The following is an 11,288-nucleotide window of genomic DNA, read 5'->3' as shown; positions in this document are numbered from 1 at the left end:
GTCTCAAATAAATAAATAAAATCTTTAAAAAAAAAAAAAAAAAGATACAAAAGTAGGGATCTGAAAGGGTACGTGCACCCCGATGTTTATAGCAGCAATGTCCACAACAGCCAAACTGTGGAAAGAGCCAAGATGTCCATCGACAGATGAATGGATAAAGAAGATGCGGTGTATATATATACAATAGAATATTATGCAGCCATCAAAAGGAATGGGATCTTGCCATTTGCAACGACATGGATGGAACTGGAGGGTATTATGCTGAGCGAAATAAGTCAAACAGAGAAAGACATGTATCATATGACCTCACTGATATGAGGAATTCTTAATCTCAGGAAACAAACTGAGGGTTGCTGGAGTGGTGGGGGGTGGGAGGGATGGGGTGACTGGGTGATAGACACTGGGGAGGTTATGTGCTCTGGGGTAAGCGCTGTGAATTGTGCAAGACTGTTGAATCTCAGATCTGTACCTCTGAAACAAATAATGCAATATATGTTAAGGAAAAAAAAAAAAAAGAAGATAGCAGGAGGGGAAAAATGAAGGAGGGGAAATCGGAGGGGTAGACGAACCATGAGAGACGATGGACTCTGAGAAACAAACTGAGGGTTCTAGAGGGGAGGGGGGTGGGAGGATGGGTTAGCCTGGTGGTGGGTATTGAGGAGGGCACATTCTGCATGGAGCACTGGGTGTTATGCACAAACAATGAATCATGGAACACTATATCTAAAACTAATGATGTAATGTATGGGGATTAACATAACAATAAAAAAATTTTTTAAAAAAATGAAAAGGCAATCCACAGAATGGGAGAATTTATTTATAAATCTTGTATCTGCTTAGGACTTGTATCTAGAATACTTAAAGAACTCTTGCAACTCAATAATAAGACAACCCAATTTTTTTAAATGGGCAAAGGATCTGAATAAAACATTTGTTCAAAGAAGATGTGTAAATGGCCAGTTAAGTGCCTGAAATGATGCTGATCATTAATTATGCAAATAAACATAAGAAGATACCAATTAGCATTACTGTGATAAATAAGATAATAACAGGTGCGGTTCACAATGTGGAGAAACTGCAACCTTCATACACTCCAAGCTGGAATGTGAAATGGTGCAGCCACTCTGGAAAACAGGCAGTTCATCAGAATGTTAAACATAGTGTTACCATGTGATCCAGCAATTAGAATTGAAACGTATGTCCACCCAAAAACTTGATCATGAACTTTCATAATAGCCTAGAAGTGGGAACAATCTGGGGCGCCTGGGTGGCTCAGTCAGTAAAGCATCCAGCTCTTGGTTTTGGCCCAAGTCATGATCTCATAGGGTGTGGGATGGAGCCCTGAAACAAGATCTGCACTCAGCAAGGAGTCTGCTTGAAGATTCTCTCCCTCTGCCCCTCCCCTCGCTTAAGTGCTCTCTCTCTCTCAAATAAATAAATCTTAAAAAAATAAAAAATAAAAATTAAAGTGGAAACAAAAAAAAAAAGAAAGCTGTAACATAAAAGCATAGGAGATGAAATGAATTTAGGATTGCAAATGGAGATCAACAACTACCTTCATGTTGAAACACTCTAAGACACTGCTTTGTGTCAAAAGTTCTTTGATAAAAACTCAATGCTTAGAGTAAGATACGGAAACCACAGTATTTAACCAATGTGCAAGCAGCATAATCCCAGAGATTAATGAAACTCCAGATCACAACTGTTTCATATATTTTTGCTAAGCAGGAGTGGCTCATGTGGTGAGGATTTGTAGTTCAATCAAATTATCTTCTCTACATCCACTTGTGAACATAATACTCACAACATCCATGTGATTAACCAAAGCAGCCTAGTCCAGGAGGGTTGCCAACAGCAGACAGCAGTGTGGCATATCTAAACAAATGAACATGGAAAGGTATCATTATAACTGAAGTTGCAGACATTTAGGATATAAGTTTTTTTAAAGTAAGTAGGAAACTTTAGACAGGGGAGGAGTCTTAAGGAGGTCCTTAGGCTCAATAACCTTTCCCAGGCACACACCAGGTGCAAGAAGGACTCAGACTTCATACAGCATCCTCTCGTCCCCAGGTAGAAAGATCTGGTGGGATGCAGATGAAGTGAGTACAAATTTTAAGTAGTGGAAGGAATAGGGAGGAAGAACACAGTAGATGCTCCTCTCCCCAGTCATGGAGAATCGCTTCATCTGGCCCTGCTATAACTCAATGGGACCAGGCCCCCTTCCTCTTTCAGAGGCACAAACCTTTGGTTCCCCGGCAAGCACCCTGAACTGTGTCTCCAGGTGTAAAACAGAATTTGCCAAGTGCCTAAGATGGATGACTAACTCCTGTCCCTCCTTGATCAATCACTTAGACATTGTCTGCCTAAATAAACTCCTACGGAATGACTATAGGACACAAGCCAAACCACTCTGATGTCCAAATTAAATACCTGACTTTTCCCCCTTCCCCTCCCCTTCAAAAAGCATTTAACTTTTTTCCCCTAGAACAATAGGGAAATACATCTGGAAACTTGCCATTTGGCAGCAGGGGCTGGAGGACAGATCAACAGAGCAACACAAACTACATCCTGAGCAAGAGCCTAAGCTCCTGGCTGTGTCTGGGGTAAATCCAAAGCAGAGAAAGGCAAGGCTTAAGGTGTGAAGGGAGAAGAGTTGCTGCTTGAAGTCCTGTTCCAACAGACCTCTCAAGGGCATCCAGGGAAGAAGAGTATGCATTTACTATATTCGAGCACAAAGCCAACAGCACCCAGGCTCCTGGACCAAAAGTGAGGACCTGGGATGGAGCAGAAGTATAAATCTGGGGGACTAAGAAACGAAAACAGAGAGCCCCCCCCTTTTTTTTTTTCCACAAAAGGAAGAACAGTACCAAGAAGGACTGGGACCATGACAAAAGAAAGATGAGACAATGTTTCTGTTCAGCATGCTAGCCCTCCGTGTCAGGTACCTGTCTCTATGCCTCCTTCTCCCTCCTTCCCTGCTGCCAAGTCCTGAGCTGACATCCACTCAAGAGTCAGTACACAGAGCTCCTACTAGCACCAGGCATAGAGTTAGAAATGAAGGACACATGGAACCACAAAAGACCCTGAATAGCCAAAGCAATCCTGAAGAAGAAAAGCAGAGCTGGAGTCATCACAATTCCAGACCTGAAGCTCTATTATAAAGCTCTAGTCATCAAGACAGTACTGGCACAAAGACACATGGATCAACGGAACAGAATAGAGAGCCCAGAAATAGACCCACAACTCTATGGTCAACTCATCTTTGACAAAGCAGGAAAGAATGTCCAGTGGAAGAAGGACAATCTCTTCAACAAATGGTGCTGAGAAAATTGGACAGCCACATGCAGAAGAATGAAACTGGACCACTTTCTTACACCAAACACAAAAATAAACTCAAAATGGATGAAAGACCTAAATGTGGGACAGGAAACAATCAAAATCCTAGAGGAGAACATAGGCAGCAACGTCTTTGACCTCAGCTACAGCAACTTCTTACTAGACGTGGTGCAGGAGGCGAGGGAAACAAAAGCAAACATGAACTATTGGGACTTCATCAAGATAAAAAGCTTCTGCACAACAAAGGAAACAGCAAAACTAAAAAGCAGCCTACAGAATGTGAGAAGATATTTGCAAGTGACATATCTGATAAAGAGTTAGTATCCAAAATCCATAAAGAACTTAGCAAACTCACCACCCAAAAAACAAATCCAGTCAAGAAATGGGCAAGAAGACACGAAGAGACATTTCTCCAAAGAAGACATCCAGATGGCTAACAGGCACATGAAAAGAGGCTCAACATTACTCATCATCAGGGAAATACAAATCAAAACCATGATGAGATGCCACCTCACACCTGTCAGAATGGCTAAAATGAACAACACAGGAAACAACAGATGTTGGTGAGGATGTGGAGAAAGGGGAGCCCTCTTACACTATTGGTGGGAACGCAAACTGGTGCAGCCACTCTGGAAAATAGTACAGAGCTTCCTCAAAAAGTTAAAAATAGAGGGGCGCCTGGGTGGCTCAGTCGTTAAGCGTCTGCCTTCGGCTCAGGTCATGATCCCAGGGTCCTGGGATCGAGCCCCGCATCGGGCTCCCCACTCTGCAGGAAGCCTGCTTCTCCCTCTCCCACTCTGCCAGCTTGTGTTCTCTCTCTCGCTGTCTCTCCCTGTCAAATAAATAAATAAAATCTTAAAAAAAAAAAAAAAAAAGTTAAAAATAGAATTACCCTATGACCCGGCAATTGCCTATTAGCTATTTGCCCAAAGGATACAAAAACGCAGATTCAAAAGAGTACATGCACCCCAAGGTTTACAGCAGCATTATCAATAACAGTCACACTAAGGAAAGAGCCCAAGTGTCCACAGTGTCCATCGACTGATGAATGGATAATGATATGGTATATACACACAGAGAAATATTACTCAGCCATCAAAAAGAATGAAATCTTGCCTTTTGCAATGACATGGATGGAGCTAGAGTATATTATGCTAAGGAAATCAGTCAAAGAAAGACAAATACCCTATGATTTCACTCATATGTAGAATTCAGGAAACAAAACAGATGAACATACAGGAAGGGAAGAAGGGGGGAAAAAAGAGCAAGAGAGGGAAGCAAACCATAAAAGAACAAACTGAGGGTTGCTGGAGCTGGTGGGTGGGCAATGGGCTAAATGGGTGATGGGTATTAAGAAGGGCCCTTGTGATGATGAGCTCTGGGTGTTATATGTAAGTGATGAATCACTGAATTCTACTCCTGAAACCAATATTACACGACATGTTAACTAACTAGAATTTAAATAAAAACTTAAAAGGAAAAAAAAAAAAAAAAACAATGAAGGACACAGAAGAATTCTATGGGTTCTCTGCTCTTAAGATACAAAGTCCAACAAAAAAGCTGGATAAAGCCCACTGGAGTCTCCTCTATTTCAACATGAGCACCACCAGCTGTGCATGCTGCCAACATCACAGGAAAGACCTGTGGCTCTGTCAAGCCCTCAGCATACCCCTTTCCTCCTTTCGAGGGTATCTTCCCCTCCCCAGTAGATATCCTTGCTATTACACAACTGGATTTGCTTTCCCTTGACTCAAAGATTATCTCCAGTTGAAAACCAGGAGGAAGACACTCATGAAACTTCTTAGTGATTTATACTTCGGTATGAAGGAGTTAATTGCACCCATACCAAAGGGATGATTTTCAGATGGAGAATTTGAGGGTATGCAGAGAGCAGCCCAGGCCTGGCACCAGTCCTAATTCCTTCAGGCCATGCTCTTAAGAACTATTCCGCTTGCTATATTTTATATGTTCTCAAGCTTGGGAAATCATTAATGCTCTAAGTAATTCCACATGTAATAATTCTTATTTTGTTTCCTTATGAGGGTCTTAGAAGTCTAGAGGAGATGGCTTTTTTAGAACCTTCCTAAACATACAGATTTGGGTCATTCTTGCCGGACACGTCCCCAGTAGATAGCCAGCAGAGGACCTCCTTGTGTTTGAAGAACAACCCCATATGCAGAGTTTTAGAAAGCATGCAATAAACCCCAAGATTGTTATTCACCCACTCAGCATGACATTTCAATCAATCAGGAATTATCATTTTTCATCAGAAAAGAGATGAGATCCCCCTGGTGAGTTCTCCCTTCCTCTCATTTGTTAGGTTAAGGTAGGTGGCCTATGTAACTCTATTCAGATTTTCTTCTGGAGTACAATCAAAAGGATCAGAACACTAGGCAAGATTAAAAATAGAGCCATCTCTCAAGAGAAAATAAAAGGCAGGTGTTATGTTCTTCCTTGGCATGTCCTTAAGCATCTGAGCAATGAACAGATACATAACCTTTTACACCCCATCTTGTTGCTATTTTGTCAATACAAATGGCTCTGTAATTGCCTTGAGGAATTCTGACTTGTTTTGAAATGTTATTTTTAAAGAGAAAAAATTTAGGACATGTTTCACATTCAAAGACCCTATTACTACTGTTCACTGAGAACATGGAGTACCTTACACATTCCTTCAAAGGTCTCTATCCAGATGAGGCAAAACCGCTGAGTATTACCTTAACACCAAATAAAACACAGTTCTATCTCCACTTTCCATCCTTGTGAGACTCATGTAATCATAGCAGCTGCTCATCAATAATATGAAGGGAGATGCAGTACCCTTGATTAGAACCAGAACAAGGAATCAGTTTCCAGAAAATTTCCCTAAAGTCCATGATTGGGATCTATAACTTAAATGAAACAACTTGCTCTATTTAGACTGGCCTCCCAGGAGATTTCAAATGCTATCTGAAGGTATAATTTTTGTTTCTATTCAAAAAAAAATTTCAGGGGGAAAAAAAAAAAAAAAAAAAAAACAACCCTACATGCCATATCCAAATCTCTGAAAAGCCAGCTGGAAAAATGTAATTCAATTCCAGAAAAATTTATCAAATGGTAGGTGTAGCCAGGTATAAGAAGAAAAATGAGACACAAACCTAATTTTCAAGAAGCAAATGATGCCAATACCATATCTAAGTGGAAAGAGCCACTTGGATAATGGGTTGTTTTTTTCTTCTAAATAATCAGTTGCATGACATAACTTAGTTGAAAATATATCTTTTAAAGAAATTAAATACCTAAATATGGGGTCCAATTTTTTTTTTCCTTAAAAGAAATAGTCATTGGCTTATACAGTATATTTTGAAGATACACCTCTGACCATTGACCTCAGGGTTATCAGCAAAGAAGACCATAAGGTAGTATGTGAGATGCTGAGTGATGAGGGCACCATTACACCCCATAAGCCAGAAGTAGTCCCAGGACTCAGCCTATGATCAGGCACAAGTTAGCTATAACAGAGGAAACAAGGAAGTGGGGCAGCCTCTAAAGAGATCAAATTTTCTGCTTCTAGCCCATACTCTAAGAGGCCCTTTTGCTACAACAAGATCCTGGATAAGTAGAACAAACTTTATATTGCATTTCTGACCACCAAAAAAGTACAGAATATATTCCAAAGAAGTGTATGCACAAATAGAGAGTGAGAGAGAGAGAGAGGAAGGGAAGAAAGAAATGTAAGATAAATTCAAAAGCGTTAGTGGCAAGCATACACACAAGTCAGGGTTGCCCTGGGAGCAGATGCTCCAGCATCAGGAACTGAATGCTGGGTCCCTCACAGGGTTGGGTAGCTGAACCTGACACTCATGAAGTCAAGACCCTTGAAGCTGGCTAACATAGTCCTAGGTCAGTCCTACCCCCAAGCTCCAGGACACAAGAAATGCAAATCTTCTTGGAGAAAAGCTCTCAATTTAAGTCCTTAATGTTGCTATAAATTAAATTTAATCAAATATAAGCTCTCAAAAAAAATTTCCTCAAAACACAAGAAAATAAAGCAACATAAATGAGAGTTGCCAGGAATAGAAGGACACCCACCCTTAATTTCCAAATATTTAGCACTCTCAGAGAGTACTAAACAAAAATATTTAATGTAATAGAATATGGAATAAAAAATGAATGAGACTTTTAAAAATATTAAAAAATGATCACAAATATTCACAAATTAGCCTAAGAGAATTTTCAGAGACAACATAAAATCATTTAAATTAAAAACTCAATGGACAAGTTAAACCTCATATTTCCCAGAGCTGAAGACAGAGTCACTTGAACTGATAAGAGTTCTAGAAAAAAGTGACCAGAATGCAATAAAAAGAGACAGAAAATATTAAAAGGATATTGAGAGGCATGGAGCATAGACTAAGAAAGTTGAAAACGGAAGTCCTAGGAGAGAATTGAGATTGGAGGACAGGCAGTTTTGAGACATAACGGCCAAGGTTGATGAAAGACACAAATACAAAGACACAGAAAACACTTTATACCAAGCAGAATAAAAAGAATTCCATATCTAGGCACACTAAAGTGATACCGCAGAATACCAAAGACAATGACATTATAATATCACCCACAAAAAAGATCAACAATTAGATTGACAGATTTCTCAACAGCAACAACTGAGGTCAGAAGACAGAAGTGTACCAATCTTCAAAGTGTTAGGAGAACAGAAATATTAACTGTATTAAAAAGAAACCACAGTCCCAAAATGGCGTCACTTAGGCCAAGTCACCAAACTGGGGCTTAACACCTAACCTAATTGCAGTTTCAACCTCCCCCAGAAATGTAAGTCTTAAAAGGTCAGTCAGGAATTTTCTGATAAGCACCAATGAGGTAATCTGTCACATGGGCCCAGAAGATGAGGTAAATTATCTAGTCAGACCCCTGAGTTCCCCTAAGGTATGGTGATGTCACCTGGAACAATCCTGTCTTTTCTTTTGCTAATAACTTTCTTGCCCCATCCTCCTTCCTATAAAAACCTTCCATTTTGTACAACTCCTCAGGGTACCCCTCTACTTGCCAGAAGGGATGCTGCCTGAATCATGAATCCATTAACAAAACTAATTAGATCTTCAAATTTACTCGGTTGAATTTTTCTTAACAACTAGAACACCCAATAAAGCTTTTTTTTTTTAAGAAGGAGAATGGAATACATTCTTTTAAACAAAAACAGAAAGTTTACTACCAACAAATTTCCCTAAAGAAATGCCCTAAAGGTTGTACTTTAAAGATTTACTTATTTGAGAGAAAGACAGAGAGCAAAAGCAAGCGAGCACGCGTGTGCAAGGGGCAGGAAAGGACAGGGAGAGAGAATCTCCAGCAGATTCCCCGCTAAGTGAGGATCCCAATGCGAGGCCTAATCCCACAACCCGGAGATCATGACCTGTGCTAAAACCAAGAGTCAGTGCTTAACCGACTGAGCCACCCAGACACGGGAAGGATGTACTTTAGGAAGCAAGAAAATGAACCCAGAGGAATATCTGATATGCCAGAAATGACAAGCAGAAAAGACGGTAAATACATAGGTAATTTTATACAGGTATTTTTACCAGTCTCTGCAAAACAATGCTAAAACTAAAGTGTATCTCATGGTGGTAAAAAGTCAGAACTAAAATATTAAACAATGTAATTCATGAGAATGATTAAAGTACTCCCAGAGGCTGTGTTCCTTAGAAAGGGGTTATGATCCTAATGAACTGCATTCACAAAGGGGGAAAATGGCACTGGGGCCCTAATTGGCCTGGACCACACTAGGACTCCCCATTTTCCTTCTCCCCTTAGACCTGTCCCTCCCCAGTTTGTGGGGAAGAGTTGGGAGGTGGGGGAGAACCAGCAGATCTGAGGTGCTTCCTGACAGAAGGGGATTCTGGGTTGGTCCCTGAGAGAGGAGGAACAACTCGGCCAAGAAAAGGCCTGGAGGCAGACAAAAGGCAGTGTTTTTGCAGCCAAACTTTCAGCTGTGTCTAGAAAGTAATCCACTTACTTCACTTTCAGACCAGACTAGGTGTGGCTTTGTTGGTGAAGGGCTTTGTTGGGGCCCTGCATTGTTTAACTTCCGCAAACGGGCTTGGGGATTAGGGATTTGTGAAGACACTTCGTTGCCTGGTAGGGGAGGATGTGTTTGAGCTCCTGGGTCTCACCAATGGAGAGTTTTGGGGTGGCAGGGAAGAGATGACCTGAAAGGTCTATGTTTGACTGGGAAAGTCCAATTTCCTCCTGGAATTTTTCTGCTAGGTACAATCTGAACTCATCGACCCACATTAACTTCCTTCTTGAGAAAATAAAAATCACAACAAAAGCCTTCCATATTCAAAGGCTTCCTTGTGACTTGATTACCCAGTTTGGGTCTTGAGTGTTAGGGTCGGCCTCCAGGAAAATTACCCAGAGAAGCTTCCTGAGGCCAGTTCATTACTTTTCATAATTTGGATGGTGGGCCTGGTGAAGGGAGAAGCCGGTGAGGAGCTGCACTATAATTGGAATCCTAATTTGTAGAGTACACGCTCCTTTTTACATAACCCTAAAGCAAACAGCATAAGGTTAACTGGCAAGGGAGAAAGTGAGTAACATATTTCAATGCCAGTAACAAGTTACTGAAGACTTATCTGTTACTAGGTTCTCTCTACCTCTGAAGCTCTCCATTAGAACAATCAGTGAGCAGTGGAAACCCTGAATAACCACCCTGTTATTACAACTCCAGAAGCATTAGAAGTGATTCTAGGGGCGCCTGGGTAGCTCAGTTGTTGAGCGTGTGCCTTCGGCTCAGGTCATGATCTCAGGGTCCTGGGATCGAGCCCCGCATCGGGCTCCCTGCTCGGCGGGAAGCCTGCTTCTCCCTCTCCCACTCCCCCTGCTTGTGTTCCCTCCCTCGCTGTGTCTTTGTCAAATAAATAAAATCTTAAAAAAAAAAAAAAAAAAAAGAAATGATTCTAGTCCTGAGAGCCTCTAAGGACAAAAGGTGTTGCCGGGTTAAGAATACCCAGCTATTCCAGCAAGCATACCTGTTCATAGTATCATATGATGCCTCAGTTACATAACGTGTCTTATAACCCCTGCCTAAAAAACAGACCGGTGTATTTAATACCAAACATCCATCACCTATTTTTCCCTTCATTCATGTAACTGCCTTGAGTGTTAATATAAATTTTCTGCCTATATGCACAAAGACAATGCCCAGTAGAAAAACTGTCACTGATAATTACAAGGCAGTTTCTCCCAGCCCCAAAGATGACTATATACTGATATCCCCCCAAGAAGTACTGCATTCAAAATCCATACAACATGGGGGGGGGGGGCAATGCAGTGAGAAATTAAGAGACATTCTTTTTTTTTTTTTTTTTTTTAAAGATTAGAGGGAGAGAGAACACAAGCGGGAGCAGGGGGAGGGGCAGAGGGAGAGAAATCTCTAGCAGATTCCCTGCTGAGTACCAAGGGGGCATAGAGTTCAATCTCACAACCCTGAGATCATGACCTGAGCCGAAATCAAGAGTAGAATGCTTAACTGACTGAGCCACTGGGTGCCCCTAGAGATATTCTTTGATATTTTCAAACAATGAAATTAACACTTCAGAAAATCAGTCCCCAAACATCTATGAGATTTCACTATGCTACTTGGTTATGGCAGAAATAGGAAGAATCAGCCTTGGATTCCACAGGAAAGAGTCCCGAACAAGAAAATCATGTAGCAAATGAGCCACGGGGATCCTGCTGACTAATATCATATTTCTTAAATATGTGCTACTAAATCATCCAAAACCGCATGAATTCTTGATATGAAGATTCATAAAGTCTTTTTAGTGCTAAAAGAGAGGTTTAAAAAAAAAGTCCTTCCTTCCTCCTTTAATCAATTCACAGAGGCAGATATTACCAGTCCATGGTTAACTCCATGGTAATTGTCCAACTTGAATTATATGCAGACCTTTTTTTTT

At 40.9% G+C, this 11,288-nt stretch overlaps 1 protein-coding gene across 3 annotated transcripts in view; it reads right to left on the bottom strand.

The window, feature by feature from the left end:
• LYPD6B (LY6/PLAUR domain containing 6B) overlaps positions 1-11,288 on the bottom strand; it is a 169,504-nt gene that overhangs the window by 85,808 nt on the left and 72,408 nt on the right. For 2 of the 3 annotated variants that reach the window (XM_021702855.1, XM_021702857.1), the window contains one exon: positions 1,805-1,875. The exons of the other annotated variant lie outside the window; for it this stretch is intronic. The gene's annotated coding sequence lies outside the window, so the exon portion shown is untranslated. The remainder of the gene's footprint in view (positions 1-1,804; positions 1,876-11,288) is intronic. 3 annotated transcript variants of the gene reach the window in all.

The sequence above is a fragment of the Neomonachus schauinslandi genome, chromosome 3 (assembly GCF_002201575.2).
Source record: "Neomonachus schauinslandi chromosome 3, ASM220157v2, whole genome shotgun sequence".
NCBI classification, from domain to species: domain Eukaryota; kingdom Metazoa; phylum Chordata; class Mammalia; order Carnivora; family Phocidae; genus Neomonachus; species Neomonachus schauinslandi.
Note: the sequence above shows the minus strand (reverse complement) of the source record. Positions and strands in the feature narration are given on the sequence as shown.